Here is a 22,361-nt window from a genome sequence, read left to right as displayed (position 1 = left end):
GTGTTGATGAGGATGAACCGTCTGTGGAACAATAGCCCTGGTGCTGATGAGGTTGAACAGTCTGTGGAACAATAGCACTGCTGTTGATGTGAATGAACAGTCTCAGGAAAAATAGCACTGGTGTTGATGTGGATGAAAAGTCTCATGAACACTAGCCCTGGTATTGATGTAGATGAACAGTGTCAGGAACAGAAATCCTGGTGTTGATGTGGATGAACAGTCTCAGGAAACATAACCCTGGTGCTGATGTGAATTAACAGTCTCATGAACAATCGCACTGGTATTGATGTCGACGAACAGTCTCAGGAAAAATAGCCCAGGTGTTGATGAGGATGAACAGTCTCAGGGACAATAGCCCGGGGGTTGATGTGGATGAACAGTCTCAGGAACAATAGTCCTGGTGTTGATGAGGCTGAACAGTCTCAGGGACAATAGCCCTGGTGTTGATGAGGATGCACAGTCTCAGGGAAAATAGCCCGCGTGTTGATGTGGATGAACAGTCGCAGGAACAATAGTCCTGGTGTTGGTGCGGATGATTTGTCTCAGGAACAGTAGCCATGGTATTGATGTAGATGAACAGTCTCAGGAAAGACTGCCCTGGTGTTGATGAGGATGAACAGTCTCAGGAACAAATACCCTAATGTTGAAATGAATGAACAGTCTCAGGAACAATAGCACTTCTGTTCATGTGGATGAAGAGTCTCAGGAACAATAGCCCTGGTATTGATGTAGATGAAGAGTCTCAGGAACAATAGTCCCGGTGTTGATGAGGATGAACAGTCTAAGGAACAATAACCCTGTTGTTGATGTGAATGAACAATCTCAGGAACAACAGCCCTGGTGTTGATGTGGATGAACAGACTCAGGAATAATTGCCCTGGTGTTGATATGGATGTCCAGTCTCAATAACAATTGCGCTGGTGCTTATGTGGATGAACAATGTCAGGAACAGCAGCCCTGGTGTTGATGATGATGAACAGTCTCAGGTACAATAGCCATGGTGTTGATGTGGATGAACAGTCTCAGGAACAAAACCCCTGTTGTTGATGTGGGTGAACAGTCTCAGGAACAACAGCCCTGGTGTTGATGTGGAGGAACAGACTCAGGAATAATTGCCCTGGTGTTGATGAGGATGCACAGTCTCAGGGAAAATAGCCCGCGTGTTGATGTGGATGAACAGTCGCAGGAACAATAGTCCTGGTGTTGGTGCGGATGAACAGTCTCAGGAACAGTAGCCATGGTATTGATGTAGATGAACAGTCTCAGGAAAGACTGCCCTGGTGTTGATGAGGATGAACAGTCTCAGGAACAAATACCCTAATGTTGAAATGAATGAACAGTCTCAGGAACAATAGCACTTCTGTTCATGTGGATGAAGAGTCTCAGGAACAATAGCCCTGGTATTGATGTAGATGAAGAGTCTCAGGAACATTAGTCCCGGTGTTGATGAGGATGAACAGTCTAAGGAACAATAGCCATGGTGTTGATGTGGATGAACAGTCTCAGGAACAAAACCCCTGTTGTTGATGTGGATGAACAGTCTCAGGAACAACAGCCCTGGTGTTGATGTGGAGGAACAGACTCAGGAATAATTGCCCTGGTGTTGATATGGATGTACAGTCTCAGGGACAATAGCCAGGCTTTTGATGTGGATGAACAGTCTCAGGAACAATAGCCCTGGTCCTGATGCAGATGAACAGTCTCAGGAACAATAGCCCTGTTGTTGATGTGAATGAACAGTCTCTGGAACAATAGTCCTGGTGTTGATGAGGATGAGCATTCTCAGGAACCATAGTCCTGGTGTTCATGTGGATGAACAGTCACAGGAACAGGAACACTGGTGTTGATGTGAATGAACAGTTTCAGGAACAATAGCACTGGGATTGATGTAGATGAACAGCCTCAGTAACAATAGCCTTGGTGTTGATGAGGATGAACAGTCTCAGGGGCAACAGCCCTTGTGTTGATCTGGATGAACAGTCTCAGGTATCATAGTCCTGGTGTTGATGTAGATGAACAGTCTCAGGAACAATAGCACTGGTGTTGCTGTGGATGAACTTTCTCAGGAACAATAGCCCTTGTGTTGATGGAGATGAACAGTCTCAGGAACAACAGCACTGATGTTGATGTGGATGAACAGTCTCATGAACATTAGCCCTGGTGTTGATGTGGATGAACAGTCTCAGGAACAATAGCCCTGGTGTTGATGGAGATGAACAGTCTCAGGAACAATAGTACTGGCGTTGATGCGGATGAACAGTGGCGGGAATAATAGCCCTGGTGTTGATGTTGATGAACAGTCTTCGGAACAATAGAACTGGTGTCGATGCGGATGAACAGTCGCAGGAACAAACGCACTGGTGTTGAGGTGGATCAACAGTCTCAGGAACAATAGCCCTGGTGTTGATGTGGATGAACAGTCTCAGGAACAATAGCCCTGGTATTGATGTAGATGAACAGTCACAGGAACATTAGCCCTGGTGTTGATGAGGATGAACAGTCTCAGGAACAATAGCACCGGTGTTGATGTGGAGGAACAGTCTCAGGAATAATAGCCCTGGTGTTGAGATGGATGTACAGTCACAGGGACAATAGCCCTGGTTTTGATGTGGATGCATAGCCTCAGGGACAAGAGCGATGGTGTTGATGTGGATGAAAGTTCTCAGGGACAATCGCCCCGGTGTTGATGGGGATGAACAGTCGCAGGCACAATATCCCTGGTGTCGATGTGAATTAACAGTCTCTGGATAAGAGCCCTGGTGTTGATATGGATGTACAGTCTCAGGGACTATAGCCCTGGTGTTGATGTGGATGTACAGTTTCAGGGACAGTAGCCCTGGTGGTGATATGAATGAACAGTCTCAGGGATAATAACCCTGGTGTTGATATGGATGTAGAGTCTCAGGAACAATAGCCCGGGCTTTGTTGTGGATGAACAGTCTCAGGAACAATAGCGGTGGTTTCGATGTGGATGTACAGTCTCAGGAACAATAGTCCTGGTGTTGATATGGATGTGCAGTCTCAGGCACAATAGTCCTGGTGTTGATATGGATGAGCAGTCTCAGCAACAATATTCCAGGTGTTGATGTGGATGAACGGTCACAGGGATATTAGCCCTGGTGTTGATGTGGATGAACAGTCTCAGGGACAATAGCCCTGGTGTTGATGTGGATGAACTGTCTCAGGGATAATAGCCCTGGTGTTGATATGGATGAACATTCTCAAGGACAATAGCCCTGGTGTTGATGTGGATGAACAGTCACATGAACAAAAGCACTGGTGTTGATGAGGATGAACTATCTGTGGAACAATAGTCCTGGTGTTGATGTGGATGGAGAGTCTCAGGAACAATATCCCTAGTGTTGATGTTGATGAACAATCTCAATAACAATTGCCCTGGTGCTGAAGTGGATGAACAATGTCAGGAACAGCAGCCCTGGTGTTGATGAGGATGAACAGTCTCAGGAACAATAGCCATGGTGTTGATGTGGATGAACAGTCTCAGGAACAAAACCCCTGTTGTTGATGTGGATGAACAGTCTCAGGAACAACAGCCCTGGTGTTGATGTGGAGGAACAGACTCAGGAATAATAGCCCGGGTGTTGATATGGATGTACAGTCTCAGGGACAATAGCCCTGGTTTTGATGTGGATGAATAGTCTCAGGGAAAATGGCGTTGGTTTAGATGTGGATGAAAATTCTCAGGGACGATCGCCTCGGTGTTGATGTGGATGAACAGTCACAGGGACAATTGCCCTGGTGTTGATGTGAATGAACAGTCTCATGGATAATAGCCCTGGTGTTGATATGGATGTACAGCCTCAGGGACTATAGCCCTGGTGTTGATGTGGATGAACCCTCTCAGAGACAATCGCCCTGATGTTGATGTGGATGAACAGTCTCAGGGACAATAGCCCTGGTTTTGATGTGGATGAACAGTCTCAGGGATAATAGCCATGGTGTTGATATGGATGTACAGTTTCAGGGACAATAGTCCTGGTTTTGAGATGGATGTGCAGTCTCAGGAACAATAATCCTGGTGTTGATATGGATGTGCAGTCTCAGGAACAGTATTCCAGGTGTTGATGTGGATGAACTGTCACAGGGATATTAGCCCTGGTGTTGATGTGGATGAACAGTCTCAGGGACAATAGCCCTGGTGTTGATGTGGATGAACAGTCTCAGGGACAATAGCCCTGGTGTTGATGTGGATGAACAGTCACATGAACAAAAGCACTGGTGTTGATGAGGATGAACATTCTGTGGAACAATAGTCCTGGTGTTGATGTGGATGAACTGTCTCAGGAACAATTGCCCTAGTGTTGATGAGGATGAACAGTCTGTGGAACAATAGGCCAGGTGTTGATGTGGAAGAACAGTCTCAGTAACAAAATCCCTGGTGTTGATGTGGATGGAGATTCTCAGGTAAAATAGCCCTGGTGTTGATGTGGTTGAACAGTCTCAGAAACAATAGCCCTTTTGTTGATGTGGATTAACGATCTCAGGAACATTAGCCCTGGTGTTGATGTGGATGAACAGTCTCTGGAACAATAGTCCTGATGTTGATGTGGATGGAGAGTCTCAGGAACAATATCCCTAGTGTTGATGTGGATGAACAGTCTCAATAAGAATTGCCCTGGTGCTGATGTGGATGAACAGTGTCAGAACAGCAGCCCTGGTGTTGTTGAGGAAGAACAGTTTCAGGAACAAAACCCCTGTTGTTGATATGGATGTACAGTCTCAAGGACAATCGCCCTGGTTTTGATGTGGATGAACATTCTCAGGAACAATAGCCATGGTGTTGATGTGGATGAAAATTCTCATGGACAATCGCCCCGTTTTTGATGTGGATGTACAGTCTCAGGAGCAATAGCCCGGGTTTTGATGTGGATGAACAGTCTCAGGAACAATAGCCCTGGTGTAGATGTGGATGTACCGTCTCAGGAACAATAGTCCTGGTTTTGATATTTATGTGCAGTCTCAGGAACAATAGTCCTGGTGTTGATATGGATGTGCAGTCTCAGGAACAATTTTCCTGGTGTTGATGTGGATGAGCGGTCACAGGGATATTAGGGCTGGTGTTGATGTGTATGTACAGTCTAAGGAAAAATAGCCCTGGTGTAGATGTGGATGTACAGTCTCAGGGACAGTAGCCCTGGTGGTGATATGAATGAACAGTCTCAGGGATAATAACCCTGGTCTTGATATGGATGTCGAGTCTCAGGAACTATAGCCCGGGTTTTGTTGTGGATGAACAGTCTCAGGAACAATAGCGGTGGTGTAGATGTGGATGAACAGTCTCAGGAACAATAGTCCTGGTGTTGATATGGATGTGCAGTCTCAGGCACAATAGTCCTGGTGTTGATATGGATGAGCAGTCTCAGGAAAAATATTCCAGGTGTTGATGTGGATGAACGGTCACAGGGATATTTGCCCTGGTGTTGATGTGGATAAACAGTCTCAGGGACAATAGCCCTGGTGTAGATGTGGATGAACTGTCTCAGGGGTAATAGCCCTGGTGTTGATATGGATGAACATTCTCAAGGACAATAGCCCTGGTGTTGATGTGGATGAACTGTCTCAGTAACAATAGCCCTGGTGTTGATGTGGATGAACAGTCACATGAACAAAAGCACTGGTGTTGATGAGGATGAACAGTCTGTGGAACAATAGTCCTGGTGTTGATGTGGATGGAGAGTCTCAGAAACAATAGCCCTAGTGTTGATCTTGATGAACAGTCTCAATAACAATTGCACTGGTGCTGAAGTGGATGAACAATGTCAGGAATAGCAGCCCTGGTGTTGTTGAGGAAGAACAGTCTCAGGAACAATAGCCATGGTGTTGATGTGAATGAACAGTCTCAGGAACAAAACCCCTTTTGTTGATGGGGATGAACAGTCTCAGGAACAACAGTCCTGGTGTTGACGTGGAGGAACAGACTCAGGAATAATAGCCCGGGTGTTGATATGGATGTACAGTCTCAGGGACAATAGCCCTGGTTTTGATGTGGATGAATAGTCTCAGGGAAAATGGCGTTGGTTTAGATGTGTATGAAAATTCTCAGGGACAATCGCCTCGGTGTTGATGTGGATGAACAGTCTCAGGGACAATTGCCCTGGTGTTGATGTGAATGAAGAGTCTCAGGGATAATAGCCCTGGTGTTGATATGGATGTACAGCCTCAGGGACTATAGCCCTGGTGTTGATGTGGATGAATCCTCTCAGGGACAGTCGCCCTGATGTTGATGTGGATGAACATTCTCAGGAACAATAGCCCCGGTTTTGATGTGGATGAACAGTCTCAGGGATAATAGCCATGGTGTTGATATGGATGTGCAGTTTCAGGGACAGTAGCCCTGGTGTTGATATGGATGAACAATGTCAGGGATAACAGCCCTGGTGTTGATATGGATGTAGAGTCTCAGGAACAATAGCCTTGATTTTGATGTGGATGAACAGTCTCAGGGATAATAGCCATGGTGTTGATATGGATGTACAGTTTCAGGGACAATAGTCCTGGTTTTGAGATGGATGTGCAGTCTCAGGAACAATAGTCCTGCTGTTGATATGGATGTGCAGTCTCAGGAACAGTATTCCAGGTGTTGATGTGGATGTACGGTCACAGGGATATTAGCCCTGGTGTTGATGTGGATGAACAGTCTCAGGGACAATAGCCCTGCTGTTGATATGGATGAACATTCGCAAGGACAATAGCCCTGGTGTTGATGTGGATGAACTGTCTCAGGAACAATAGCCCTGTTGTTGATGTGGATGAACAGTCACATGAACAAAAGCACTGGTGTTGATGAGGATGAACAGTCTGTGGAACAATAGTCCTGGTGTTGATGTGGATGAACTGTCTCAGAAACAATTGCCCTAGTGTTGATGAGGATGAACAGTCTGTGGAACAATAGGCCTGGTGTTGATGTGGAAGAACAGTCTCAAGGACAAAATCCCTGGTGTTGATGTGGATGGAGATTCTCAGGTAAAATAGCCCTGGTGTTGATGTGGTTGAACAGGCTCAGAAACAATAGCCCTTTTGTTGATGTGGATTAACGATCTCAGGAAAATTAGCCCTGGTGTTGATGTGGATGAACAGTCTCTGGAACAATAGTCCTGATGTTGATGTGGATGGAGAGTCTCAGGAACAATAGCCCTAGTGTTGATGTGGATGAACAGTCTCAATAAGAATTGCCCTGGTGCTGATGTGGATGAACAGTGTCAGGAACAGCAGCCCTGGTGTTGTTGAGGAAGAACAGTTTCAGGAACAATAGCCATGGTGTTGATGTGGATGAACAGTCTCAGGAACAGAACCCCTGTTGTTGATATGGATGTACAGTCTCAGGGACAATAGCCCTGGTTTTGATGTGGATGAAAATTCTCAGGGACAATCGCCCCGGTTTTGATGTGGATGTACAGTCTCAGGAGCAATAGCCCGGGTTTTGATGTGGATGAACAATCTCAGGAACAATAGCACTGGTGTAGATGTGGATGTACAGTCTCAGGAACAATAGTCCTGGTTTTGATATTTATGTGCAGTCTCAGGAACAATAGTCCTGGTGTTGATATGGATGTGCGGTCTCAGGAACAATTTTCCTGGTGTTGATGTGGATGAGCGGTCACAGGGATATTAGCGCTGGTGTTTGATGTGGATGAACAGTCTAAGGGACAATAGCCCTTTTGTTGATGTGGATGAACAGTCTCGGGGTAATAGCCAAGGTGTTGATATGGATGAACATTCTCAGGGACAGTAGCCCTGGTGTTGATATGGCTGAACAGTCTCAGGGATAACAGCCCTGGTGTTGACATGGATGGAGAGTCTCAGGAACAATAGCCCGTGTTTTGATGTGAATGAACAGTCTAAGGAACAATAGCCCTGGTATTGATATGGATGTGCAGTCTCAGGATCAATATTCCTGGTGTTGATGTGGATGAACGGTCTCAGGAACAATAGTCCTGGTGTTGATATGGATGTGCAGTCTCAGGAACAATAGTCTTGGTGTTGATGTGTAGGAACAGATTCAGGAATAACAGCCCTGGTGTTGATATGAACATAGAACATAGAACATACAGCACAGAACAGGCCCTTCGGCCCACAATGTTGTGCCGATCCTTTGTCCTCTGTCAAGGACAATTTAATCTATACCCCATCATTCTCCTTTATCCATATACCTATCCAAAAGCCTTTTGAAAGTCCCTAAAGTTTCTGACTCAACAACTTCCCCGGGCAAGGCATTCCATGCCTCGACCACTCTCTGGGTAAAGAACCTTCCCCTGACATCCCCCTTATATCTCCCACCCTTCACCTGTGTAGTCTCAGGAACAATAGTCTTGGTGCTGAGGTGGATGAACGGTCTCAGGAACAATATTCCTGGTGTTGATATGGATGAATAGTCTCAGGGACAATTGCGTTGGTTTGGATGTGGATGAAAATTCTCAGGGACAATCGCCTCGGTGTTCATGGGGATGAACAGTCTCAGGGACAATGGCCCTGGTGTTGATGTGAATGAACAGTCTAAGGGATAACAGACCTGGGGTTGATATGGATGTACAGTCTCAGGGACTATAGCCCTGGTGTTGATGTGGATGAACCCTCTCAGGGACAATAGCCCTGATGTTGATGTGGATGAACTTTCTCAGGAACAATAACCCCGGTTTTGATGTGGATGAACAGTCTCAGGAACAATAGTCATGGTGTTGATATGAATGTAGAGTCTCAGGAACAATAGCCCGGGTTTTGATGTGTATGAACAGTCTCAGGAACAATAGTCCTGGTGTTCATATGGATGTGCAGTCTCAGGAACAATAGTCCTGGTGTTGATATGGATCTGCAGTCTCAGGAACAATATTCCAGGTTTAGATGTGAATGAACGGTCACAGGGATATTACACCTGGTGTTGATGTGGATGAACAGTCTCAGGGACAATAGCCCTGGTGTTGATGTGTTGGAACAGTCTCAGGGGTAATAGCCCTGGTGTTGATATGGATGAACATTCTCAGGGACAATAGCCCTGGTGTTGATGTGGATGAACAGTCTATGGAACAATAGGCCTGGTGTTGATGTGGAAGAACAGTCTCACGGACAAAATCCCTGGTGTTGATGTGGATGGAGATTCTCAGGTAAAATAGCCCTGGTGCTGATGTGGTTGAACAGTCTCAGAAACAATAGCCCTTTTGTTGATGTGGATTAACCATCTCCAGAACAATAGCCCTGGTGTTGATGTGGATGAACAGTCTCTGGAGCAATAGTCCTGATGTTGATGTGGATGGAGAGTCTCAGGAACAATAGCCCTAGTGTTGATGTGGATGAACAGGCTCAATAAGAATTGCCCTGGTGCTGATGTGGATGAACAGTCTCAGGAACAGAACCCCTGTTGTTGATATGGATGTACAGTCTCAGGGACAATAGCCTTGGTTTTGATGTGGATGAAAATTCTCAGGGACAATCGCCCCGGTTTTGATGTGGATGCACAGTCTCAGGAGCAATAGTCCGGGTTTTGATGTGGATGAACAATCTCAGGAACAATAGCCCTGGTGTAGATGTGGATGTACAGTCTCAGGAACAATAGTCCTGGTTTTGATATTTATGTGCAGTCTCAGGAACAATAGTCCTGGTGTTGATATGGATGTGCAGTCTCAGGAACAATTTTCCTGGTGTTGATGTGGATGAGCGGTCACAGGGATATTAGCGCTGGTGTTTGATGTGGATGAACAGTCTCAGGGACAATAGCCCTTTTGTTGATGTGGATGAACAGTCTCGGGGTAATAGCCCAGGTGTTGATATGGATGAACATTCTCAGGGACAGTAGCCCTGGTGTTGACATGGCTGAACAGTCACAGGGATAATAGCCCTGGTGTTGACATGGATGTAGAGTCTCAGGAACAATAGCCCGTGTTTTGATGTGAATGAACAGTCTCAGGAACAATAGCCCTGGTGTTGATATGGCTGAACAGTCTCAGGTAAAATAGCCCTGGTGTTGATGTGGATGAAAATTCTTAGGGACAATTGCCCCGGTTTTGATGTGGATGAACAGTCTCAGGGATAATAGCCCTGGTGTTGATTTGGATGTACAGTTTCAGGGATAATAGCCCTGGTGTTGAAATGGATGTAGAGTCTCAGGAGCAATAGCCCGGGTTTTGATCTGGATGTACAGTCTCAGGAACAATAGCCCTGGTGTTGATATGGCTGAACAGTCTCAGGGATAATAGCCCTGGTGTTGACATGGATGTAGAGTCTCAGGAACAATAGCCCGTGTTTTGATGTGAATGAACAGTCTAAGGAACAATAGCCCTGGTGTTGATATGGATGTGCAGTCTCAGGATCAATATTCCTGTTGTTGATGTGGATGAACGGTCTCAGGAACAATAGTCCAGGTGTTGATATGGATGTGCAGTCTCAGGAACAATAGTCTTGGTGTTGATGTGGATGAACGGTCTCAGGAACAATATTCCTGGTGTTGATATGGATGAATAGTCTCAGGGACAATAGCGTTGGTTTCGATGTGGATGAAAATTCTCAGGGACAATCGCCTCGGTGTTGATGGGGATGAACAGTCTCAGGGACAATTGCCCTGGTGTTGATGTGAATGAACAGTCTAAGGGATAACAGCCCTGGGGTTGATATGGATGTACAGTCTCAGGGACGATAGCCCTGGTGTTGATGTGGATGAACCCTCTCAGGGACAATAGCCCTGATGTTGATGTGGATGAACTTTCTCAGGAACAATAGCCCCGGTTTTGATGTGGATGAACAGTCTCAGGATCAATAGTCCTGGTGTTGATATGAATGTAGAGTCTCAGGAACAATAGCCCGGGTTGTGATGTGTATGAACAGTCTCAGGAACAATAGTCCTGGTGTTCATATGGATGTGCAGTCTCAGGAACAATAGTCCTGGTGTTGATATGGATCTGCAGTCTCAGGAACAATATTCCAGGTGTAGATGTGAATGAACGGTCACAGGGATATTAGCCCTGGTGTTGATGTGGATGAACAGTCTCAGGGACAATAGCCCTGGTGTTGATGTGGATGAACAGTCTCAGGGGTAATAGCCCTGGTGTTGATATGGATGAACATTCTCAGGGACAATAGTCCTGATGTTGATGTGGATGGAGAGTCCCAGGAACAATAGCCCGAGTGTTGATGTGGATGAACAGGCTCAATAAGAATTACCCTGGTGCTGATGTGGATGAACAGTGTCAGGAACAACAGCCCTGGTGTTGATGAGGAAGACCAGTTTCAGGAACAATAGCCATGGTGTTGATGTGGATGAACAGTCTCAGGAACAAAACCCCTTTTGTTGATGAGGATGAACAGTCTCAGGAGCAACAGCCCTGGTGTTGATGTGGAGGAACAGTCTCTGGAATAATAGCCCGGGTGTTGATATGGATGTACAGTCTCAGGGACAATAGCCCTGGTTTTGATGTGGATGTATAGTGTCAGGGACAATAGCTTTGGTGTTGATGTGGTTGAAAATTCTCAGGGACAATCGCCCCGGTGTTGATGGGGATTAACAGTCTCAGGGACAATAGGCCTGGTGTTGATGTGAATGAACAATCTCAGGGATAATAGCCCTGGTGTTGATGTGGATGTACCCTTTCAGGGACAATAGCCCTGATGTTGATGTGGATGAACATTCTCAGGTAAAATAGCACTGGTGTTGATGTGGATGAAAATTCTTAGGGACAATAGCCCCGGTTTTGATGTGGATGAACAGTCTCAGGGATAATAGCCCTGGTGTTGATTTGGATGTACAGTTTCAGGGATAATAGCCCTGGTGTTGAAATGGATGTAGAGTCTCAGGAGCAATAGCCCGGGTTTTGATCTGGATGTACAGTCTCAGGAACAATAGTCCAGGTGTTGATATGGATGTGCAGTCTCAGGAACAATAGTCTTGGAGTTGATGTGGATGAACGGTCTCAGGAACAATATTCCTGGTGTTGATATGGATGAATAGTCTCAGGGACAATAGCGTTGGTTTCGATGTGGATGAAAATTCTCAGGGACAATCGCCTCGGTGTTGATGGGGATGAACAGTCTCAGGGACAATTGCCCTGGTGTTGATGTGAATGAACAGTCTAAGGGATAACAGCCCTGGGGTTGATATGGATGTACAGTCTCAGGGACGATAGCCCTGGTGTTGATGTGGATGAACCCTCTCAGGGACAATAGCCCTGATGTTGATGTGGATGAACTTTCTCAGGAACAATAGCCCCGGTTTTGATGTGGATGAACAGTCTCAGGATCAATAGTCCTGGTGTTGATATGAATGTAGAGTCTCAGGAACAATAGCCCGGGTTGTGATGTGTATGAACAGTCTCAGGAACAATAGTCCTGGTGTTCATATGGATGTGCAGTCTCAGGAACAATAGTCCTGGTGTTGATATGGATCTGCAGTCTCAGGAACAATATTCCAGGTGTAGATGTGAATGAACGGTCACAGGGATATTAGCCCTGGTGTTGATGTGGATGAACAGTCTCAGGGACAATAACCCTGGTGTTGATGTGGATGAACAGTCTCAGGGGTAATAGCCCTGGTGTTGATATGGATGAACATTCTCAGGGACAATAGTCCTGATGTTGATGTGGATGGAGAGTCTCAGGAACAATAGCCCGAGTGTTGATGTGGATGAACAGGCTCAATAAGAATTACCCTGGTGCTGATGTGGATGAACAGTGTCAGGAACAACAGCCCTGGTGTTGATGAGGAAGAACAGTTTCAGGAACAATAGCCATGGTGTTGATGTGGATGAACAGTCTCAGGAACAAAACCCCTTTTGTTGATGAGGATGAACAGTCTCAGGAGCAACAGCCCTGGTGTTGATGTGGAGGAACAGTCTCTGGAATAATAGCCCGGGTGTTGATATGGATGTAAAGTCTCAGGGACAATAGCCCTGGTATTGATGTGGATGTATAGTGTCAGGGACAATAGCTTTGGTGTTGATGTGGTTGAAAATTCTCAGGGACAATAGCCCGGGTGTTGATGTGGATGAACAGTCTCAGGGACAATAGCCCTGGTGTTGATGTGGATGAACAGTCTCAGGGGTAATAGCCCTGGTGTTGATATGGATGAACATTCTCAGGGACAATAGTCCTGATGTTGATGTGGATGGAGAGTCTCAGGAACAATAGCCCGAGTGTTGATGTGGATGAACAGGCTCAATAAGAATTACCCTGGTGCTGATGTGGATGAACAGTGTCAGGAACAACAGCCCTGGTGTTGATGAGGAAGAACAGTTTCAGGAACAATAGCCATGGTGTTGATGTGGATGAACAGTCTCAGGAACAAAACCCCTTTTGTTGATGAGGATGAACAGTCTCAGGAGCAACAGCCCTGGTGTTGATGTGGAGGAACAGTCTCTGGAATAATAGCCCGGGTGTTGATATGGATGTACAGTCTCAGGGACAATAGCCCTGGTTTTGATGTGGATGTATAGTGTCAGGGACAATAGCTTTGGTGTTGATGTGGTTGAAAATTCTCAGGGACAATCGCCCCGGTGTTGATGGGGATTAACAGTCTCAGGGACAATAGGCCTGGTGTTGATGTGAATGAACAATCTCAGGGATAATAGCCCTGGTGTTGATGTGGATGTACCCTTTCAGGGACAATAGCCCTGATGTTGATGTGGATGAACATTCTCAGGTAAAATAGCCCTGGTGTTGATGTGGATGAAAATTCTTAGGGACAATTGCCCCGGTTTTGATGTGGATGAACAGTCTCAGGGATAATAGCCCTGGTGTTGATTTGGATGTACAGTTTCAGGGATAATAGCACTGGTGTTGAAATGGATGTAGAGTCTCAGGAGCAATAGCCCGGGTTTTGATGTGGATGAACAGTCTCAGGAACAATAGCCCTGGTGTAGATGTGGATGTGCAGTCTCAGGAACAATAGCCCGGGTGTTGATATGGATGTGCAGTCTCAGGAACAATAGTCCTGGTGTTGATATGGATGTGCAGTATCAGGAACAATATTCCTGGTGTTGATGTGGATGAAAGGTCTCAGGAACAATATTCCTGGTGTTGATGTGGATGAACAGTCTCAGGAACAATAGCCCGTGTTTTGATGTGAATGAACAGTCGAAGGAACAATAGTCCTGGTGTAGATGTGGATGAACAGTCTCAGGAACAATAGTCCTGGTGTTGATATGGATGTGCAGTCTCAGGAACAATATTCCTGGTGTTGATGTGGATGAACGGTCTCAGGAACAATCGTCCTGGTGTTGATGTGGATGAACAGTCTCAGGGGTAATAGCCCTGGTGTTGATATGGATGAACATTCTCAGGGACAATAGCCCTGGTGTTGATGTGGATGAACAGTCTCAGGAACAATAGCCCTGGTGTTGATGTGGATGAACAGTCACATGAACAAAAGCACTGGTGTTAATGAGGATGAACAGTCTGTGGAACAATAGTCCTGGTGTTGATGTGGATGAACTGTCTCAGGAACAATTGCCCTGGTGTTGATGAGGATGAACAGTCTATGGAACAATAGGCCTGGTTTTGATGTGGAAGAACAGTCTCACGGACAAAATCCCTGGTGTTGATGTGGATGGAGATTCTCAGGTAAAATAGCCCTGGTGCTGATGTGTTTGAACAGTCTCAGAAACAATAGCCCTTTTGTTGATGTGGATTAACCATCTCCGGAACAATAGCCCTGGTGTTGATGTGGATGAACAGTCTCTGGAACAATAGTCCTGATGTTGATGTGGATGGAGAGTCTCAGGAACAATAGCCCTAGTGTTGATGTGGATGAACAGGCTCAATAAGAATTGCCCTGGTGCTGATGTGGATGAACAGTGTCAGGAACAGCAGCCCTGGTGTTGTTGAGGAAGAACAGTTTCAGGAACAATAGCCATGGTGTTGATGTGGATGAACAGTCTCAGGAACAGAACCCCTGTTGTTGATATGGATGTACAGTCTCAGGGACAATAGCCCTGGTTTTGATGTGGATGAAAATTCTCAGGGACAATCGCCCCGGTTTTGATGTGGATGTAGAGTCTCAGGAGCAATAGCCCGGGTTTTGATGTGGATGAACAGTCTCAGGAACAATGGCCCTGGTGTAGATGTGGATGTACAGTCTCAGGAACAACAGTCCTGGTTTTGATATTTATGTGCAGTCTCAGGAACAATAGTCCTGGTGTTGATATGGATGTGCAGTCTCAGGAACAATTTTCCTGGTGTTGATGTGGATGAGCGGTCACAGGGATATTAGCGCTGGTGTTTGATGTGGATGAACAGTCTCAGGGACAATAGCCCTGCTGTTGATATGGATGAACATTCGCAAGGACAATAGCCCTGGTGTTGATGTGGATGAACTGTCTCAGGAACAATAGCCCTGTTGTTGATGTGGATGAACAGTCTCGGGGTAATAGCCCAGGTGTTGATATGGATGAACATACTCAGGGACAGTAGCCCTGGTGTTGATATGGCTGAACAGTCTCAGGGATAATAACCCTGGTGTTGACATGGATGTAGAGTCTCAGGAACAATAGCCCGTGTTTTGATGTGAATGAACAGTCTAAGGAACAATAGACCTGGTGTTGATATGGATGTGCAGTCTCAGGATCAATATTCCTGGTGTTGATGTGGATGAACGGTCTCAGGAACAATAGTCCAGGTGTTGATATGGATGTGCAGTCTCAGGAACAATAATCTTGGTGTTGATGTGGATGAACGGTCTCAGGAACAATATTCCTGGTGTTGATATGGATGAATAGTCTCAGGGACAATAGCGTTGGTTTAGATGTGGATGAAAATTCTCAGGGACAATCGCCTCGGTGTTGATGGGGATGAACAGTCTCAGGGACAATAGCCCTGATGTTGATGTGGATGAACTTTCTCAGGAACAATAGCCCCGGTTTTGATGTGGATGAACAGTCTCAGGATCAATAGTCCTGGTGTTGATATGAATGTTGAGTCTCAGGAACAATAGCCCGGGTATTGATGTGTATGAACAGTCTCAGGAACAATAGTCCTGGTGTTCATATGGATGTGCAGTCTCAGGAACAATATTCCAGGTGTAGATGTGAATGAACGGTCACAGGGATATTAGCCCTGGTGTTGATGTGGATGAACAGTCTCAGGGACAATAGCCCTGGTGTTGATGTGGATGAACAGTCTCAGGGGTAATAGCCCTGGTGTTGATATGGATGAACATTCTCAAGGACAATAGTCCTGATGTTGATGTGGATGGAGAGTCTCAGGAACAATAGCCCGAGTGTTGATGTGGATGAACAGGCTCAATAAGAATTACCCTGGTGCTGATGTGGATGAACAGTGTCAGGAACAACAGCCCTGGTGTTGATGAGGAAGAGCAGTTTCAGGAACAAAACCCCTTTTGTTGATGAGGATGAACAGTCTCAGGAGCAACAGCCCTGGTGTTGATGTGGAGGAACAGTCTCTGGAATAATAGCCCGGGTGTTGATATGGATGTACAGTCTCAGGGACAATAGCCCTGGTTTTGATGTGGATGTATAGTGTCAGGGACAATAGCTTTGGTGTTGATGTGGTTGAAAATTCTCAGGGACAATCGCCCCGGTGTTGATGGGGATTAACAGTCTCAGGGACAATAGGCCTGGTGTTGATGTGAATGAACAATCTCAGGGATAATAGCCCTGGTGTTGATATGGATGTACAGTGTCAGGGACTATAGCCCTGGTGTTGATGTGGATGTACCCTTTCAGGTACAATAGCCCTGATGTTGATGTGGATGAACATTCTCAGGTAAAATAGCCCTGGTGTTGATGTGGATGAAAATTCTTAGGGACAATTGCCCCGGTTTTGATGTGGATGAACAGTCTCAGGGATAATCGCCCTGGTGTTGATTTGGATGTACAGTTTCAGGGATAATAGCCCTGGTGTTGAAATGGATGTAGAGTCTCAGGAACAATAGCCCGGGTTTTGATGTGAATGAACAGGCGAAGGAACAATAGTCCTCGTGTAGATGTGGATGAACAGTCTCAGGAACAATAGCCCGTGTTTTGAAGTGAATGAACAGTCGAAGGAACAATAGTCCTGGTGTAGATGTGGATGAACAGTCTCAGGAACAATAGTCCTGGTGTTGATATGGATGTGCAGTCTCAGGATCAATATTCCTGGTGTTGATGTGGATGAACGGTCTCAGGAACAATAGTCCTTGTGTTGATATGGATGTGCAGTCTCAGGAACAATAGTGTTGGTGTTGATGTGGATGAACGGTCACAGGGATATTAGCCCTGGTGTTGATGTGTAGGAACAGATTCAGGAATAATAGCCCTGGTGTTGATGTGGATGAACAGTCTCAGGAACAAAACCCCTTTTGTTGATGAGGATGAACAGTCTCAGGAGCAACAGCCCTGGTGTTGATGTGGAGGAACAGTCTCTGGAATAATAGCCCGGGTGTTGATATGGACGTACAGTCTCAGGGACAATAGCCCTGGTTTTGATGTGGATGTATAGTGTCAGGGACAATAGCTTTGGTGTTGATGTGGTTGAAAATTCTCAGGGACAATCGCCCCGGTGTTGATGGGGATTAACAGTCTCAGAGACAATAGGCCTGGTGTTGATGTGAATGAACAATCTCAGGGATAATAGCCCTGGTGTTGATATGGATGTACAGTGTCAGGGACTATAGCCCTGGTGTTGATGTGGATGTACCCTTTCAGGTACAATAGCCCTGATGTTGATGTGGATGAACATTCTCAGGTAAAATAGCCCTGGTGTTGATGTGGATGAAAATTCTTAGGGACAATTGCCCCGGTTTTGATGTGGATGAACAGTCTCAGGGATAATAGCCCTGGTGTTGATTTGGATGTACAGTTTCAGGGATAATAGCCCTGGTGTTGAAATGGATGTAGAGTCTCAGGAACAATAGCCCGGGTTTTGATGTGAATGAACAGGCGAAGGAACAATAGTCCTCGTGTAGATGTGGATGAACAGTCTCAGGAACAATAGCCCGTGTTTTGAAGTGAATGAACAGTCGAAGGAACAATAGTCCTGGTGTAGATGTGGATGAACAGTCTCAGGAACAATAGTCCTGGTGTTGATATGGATGTGCAGTCTCAGGATCAATATTCCTGGTGTTGATGTGGATGAACGGTCTCAGGAACAATAGTCCTTGTGTTGATATGGATGTGCAGTCTCAGGAACAATAGTGTTGGTGTTGATGTGGATGAACGGTCACAGGGATATTAGCCCTGGTGTTGATGTGTAGGAACAGATTCAGGAATAATAGCCCTGGTGTTGATGTGGATGAACAGTCTCAGGAACAGTAGCCCTGGTATTGATGTGGATGGACAGTCTCAGGAACAATCGCCCTGGTGTAGATGTGGATGAACATTCTCAGTTGTAATAGGCCTGGTGTTGATATGGAAGAACATTCTCAGGGACAATAGCCCTGGTGTTGATGTAGATGAACAGTCTCAGGATCAATAGTCCTGGTGTTGATGCGGATGAACAGTCTCAGGAACATTCGCCCTGATGTTGATGTGGATGAACTGTTTCAGGAACAATAGCTCTGGTGTTGATATGGATGAACAGTCACATGAACAAAAGCACTGGTGTTGATGAGGATGAACTGTCTGTGTAACAATTTTCCTGATGTTGATGTGGATGAACAGTCTCAAGAACAATTGCCCTGGCGTTGATGAGGATATACAGTCTGTGGAACAGTAGGCCTGGTGTTGATGTGGATGGAGATTCTCAGGTAAAATAGCCCTGGTGTTGATGTGGTTGAACATTCTCAGGAACAATCGCCCTTTTGTTGATGTGGATTGTCCGTCTCAGGAACAGTAGCCCTGGTGTTGATGAGGATGAACAGTCTCAGGAACAATAGCCATGGTGTTGATGTGGATGAACAGTCTCAGGAACAAAACCCCTGTTGTTGATGTGGATGAACAGGCTCAGGAACAACAGCCCTGGTGTTGATGTGCAGGAACAGTCTCAGGAATAATAGCTCTGGTGTTGATATGGATGTCCAGTCTCAGGGACAATAGCCCTGTTTTTGATGTGGATGAATAGTCTCAGGGACAATGGCGTTGGTGTTGATGTGGATGAATATTCACAGGGACAATCGCCCCGGTGTTGATGGGGATGAACAGTCTCAGGGACAACAGCCCTGGTGTTGATGTGAATGAACACTCTCACGGATAATCGCCCTGGTGTTGATATGGATGTACAGTCATTGACGACAGCCCTGGTGTTGATGTGGATGAACTCTCTTAGGGACAATAGCCCTGATGTTGATGTGGATGAAAATTCTCAGGGACAATAGCTCTGGTGTTGATGTGGATGAAAATTCTCAGGGACAATCGCCCCTGTTTTGATGTGGATGAACAGTCTCAGGGATAATAGCCCTGGTGTTGATATGGATGAACAGTCTCAGGGACAGTAGCCCAGGTGTTGATATGGATGTGCAGTCTCAGGAACAATAGTCCTGGTGTTGATATGGATGAGTAGTCTCAGGAACAATATTCCTGGTGTTGATGTGGATGAACGGTCACAGGGATATTCGCCCTGGTGTTGATGTGGATGAACAGTCTCAGGGGTAATAGCCCTGGTGTTGATGTGGATGAACATACTCAGGCACAATAGCCCTGGTGTTGATGTGGATGAACAGTCTCGGGAACAATAGCCCTGGTATTGATGTGGATGAAAAGTCACAGGAACAATAGCCCTGGTATTGATGTGGATGAAAAGTCACAGGAACAATTGCCCTGGTGTTGATGTGGATGAACAGTAGATGGGAAAATAGCCCTGGTGTTGATGTGGATGAACCGTCTCAGGGACAATAACCCTGGTGTTGATGTGGATGAACAGTCTCAGGAACAATAGCCCTGGGGTTGATGTGGATGAGCAGTCTCAGGAAAATTAGCCCTGGTGTTGATGTGGATGAACAGACTTTGAGACAGAAGACCTGGTGTTGATGTGGATGAACCGTCTCAGGGACAATAACCCTGGTGTTGATGTGGATGAACAGTCTCAGGAACAATAGCCCTGGGGTTGATGAGGATGAACAGTCTCAGAAAAATTAGCCCTGGTGTTGATGTGGATGAACAGTCTTTGAGACAGAAGACCTGGTGTTGATGTGGATGAAAAGTCTCAGGGACATTAGCCCTGCTGTTGATGTTGATGAACAGTCTCAGGAATAATAGCCCTGGTGTTGATATGGATGAACAGTCTCAGGGACAATAGCCCTGCTGTTGATGTTGATGAACAGTCTCAGGGATAATAGCCCTGGTGTTGATATGGATGTACAGTCTCAAGGACAATAGCCCAGGTGTTGATGTGGATGAACAGTGTCAGGGACAATAGTCCTTGTGTTGATGTGGATGAACATTCTCAGGGACAATCGCCCCGGTGTTGATGTGGATGAACATTCTCAGGAACAATAGCCCTGGTGTTGATGTGGATGAACAGTCTCAGGAACAATACCCCTGGTATTGATGTGGATGAACATTCTCAGGAACAAGAGCACAGTTGTTGATGCGGATGAACAGTCTCAGCGACAATAGCCCGGATTTTCATGTGGATGAACAGTCTCAGGATCAATAGTCCTGGTGTTGATGGGGATGTTCAGTCTCAGGGACAATAGCCCTGGTGTTGATGTTGATGATCAGTCTCAGGGACAATCGCCCCGCTGTTGATTTGGATGAACATTCTCAGGGACAATAGCCCTGATGTTGATGTGGATGAACATTCTCAGGGACAATCCCCCCGGTTTTGATATGGATGAATATTCTCAGGGACAATAGTCCACTTTTTGATCTGGATGAACATTCTCAGGGACAATCGCCCCGGTTTTGATATGGATGAATAGTCTCAGGGACAATAGTCCAGGTCTTGATGTGGATGAACATTCTCAGGGACAATCGCCCCGCTGTTGATGTGGATGAACAGTCTCAGGAAAAATAGCCCTGGTGTTGATGTAGATGAACAGTCTCAGGAACAAAAAGCCTCGTGTTGAAGTTGATGAACTGTCTCAGGAACAATAGCCCTTTTGTTGATGTGGATTTACATTCTCAGGGACAATAGCCCTGATGTTGATGTGGATGAACATTCTCAGGGACAATCCCCCCGGTGTTGATATGGATGAATAGTCTCATGGACAATAGTCCTGGTTTTGATGTGGATGAACATTCTCAGGGACAATCGCCCCGGTATTCATGTGGATGAACAGTCTCAGAAAAAATAGCCCTGGTGTTGATGTAGATGAACAGTCTCAGGAACAAAAAGCCTGCTGTGGATGTGGATGAACAGTCTCAGGGATAATAGCCATGGCGTTGATATGGATGTACAGTCTCAGGGACAATAGCCCTGGTGTTGATATGGATGTACAGTCTCAGGGACAATAGCCCTGGTGTTGATATGGATGAAAATTCTTGGGGACAATCGCCCCGGTGTTGATGTGGATGAACGGTCTCAGGGACAATAGCCCTGATGTTGATGTGGATGAACATACTCAGGGACAATCCCCCCGGTGTTGATGTGGATGAACAGACTCAGGTAAAATAGCCCAGGTGTTGATGTGGATGAACCCTTCCAGGGACAATAGCCCTGAAGTTGATGTGGATGAACATTCTCAGGTACAATAGCCCTGTTGTTGATGTGGATGAAAATTCTTAGGGACAATCGCCCCGGTTTTGATGTGGATGAACAGTCTCAGGGATAATAGCCCTGGTGTTGATCTGGATGTACAGTTTCAGGGACAGTAGCCCTGGTGTTGATATGGATGAACAGTCTCAGGGATAATAGCCCTGGTGTTGAAATGGATGTAGAGTCTCCGGAACAATAGCCCGGGTTTTGATGTGGATGAACAGTCTCAGGAACAATAGTCCGGGTGTTGATATGGATGTGCAGTATCAGGAACAATAGTCCTGGTATTGATATGGATGTGCAGTATCAGGAACAATATTCCTGGTGTTGATGTGGATGAAAGGTCACAGGTATATTAGCCCTGGTGTTGATGTGGATGAACAGTCACATGAACAAAAGCACTGGTGTTGATGAGGATGAACAGTCTGTGGAACAATAGGCCTGGTGTTGATGTGGATGGAGATTCTCAGGTAAAATAGCCCTGGTGTTGATGTGGTTGAACAGTCTCAGGAACAATCGCCCTTTTGTTGATGTGGATTAAACGTCTCAGGAACAGTAGCCCTGGTGTTGATGAGGATGAACAGTCTCAGGAACAATAGCCATGGTGTTGATGTGGATGAAAAGTCTCAGGACCAACAGCCCTGGTGTTGATGTGGAGGAACAGTCTCAGGAATAATAGCCCTGGTGTTGATATGGATGTGCAGTCTCAGGGACAATAGGCCTGGTTTTGATGTGGAAGAATAGCCTCAGGGACAATAGCGTTGGTGTTGATGTGGATGAATATTCGCAGGGAC

Source organism: Heterodontus francisci, unplaced genomic scaffold, assembly GCF_036365525.1.
Source record: "Heterodontus francisci isolate sHetFra1 unplaced genomic scaffold, sHetFra1.hap1 HAP1_SCAFFOLD_237, whole genome shotgun sequence".
Lineage (NCBI taxonomy): Eukaryota > Metazoa > Chordata > Chondrichthyes > Heterodontiformes > Heterodontidae > Heterodontus > Heterodontus francisci.
This window is presented reverse-complemented; position numbering follows the sequence as displayed.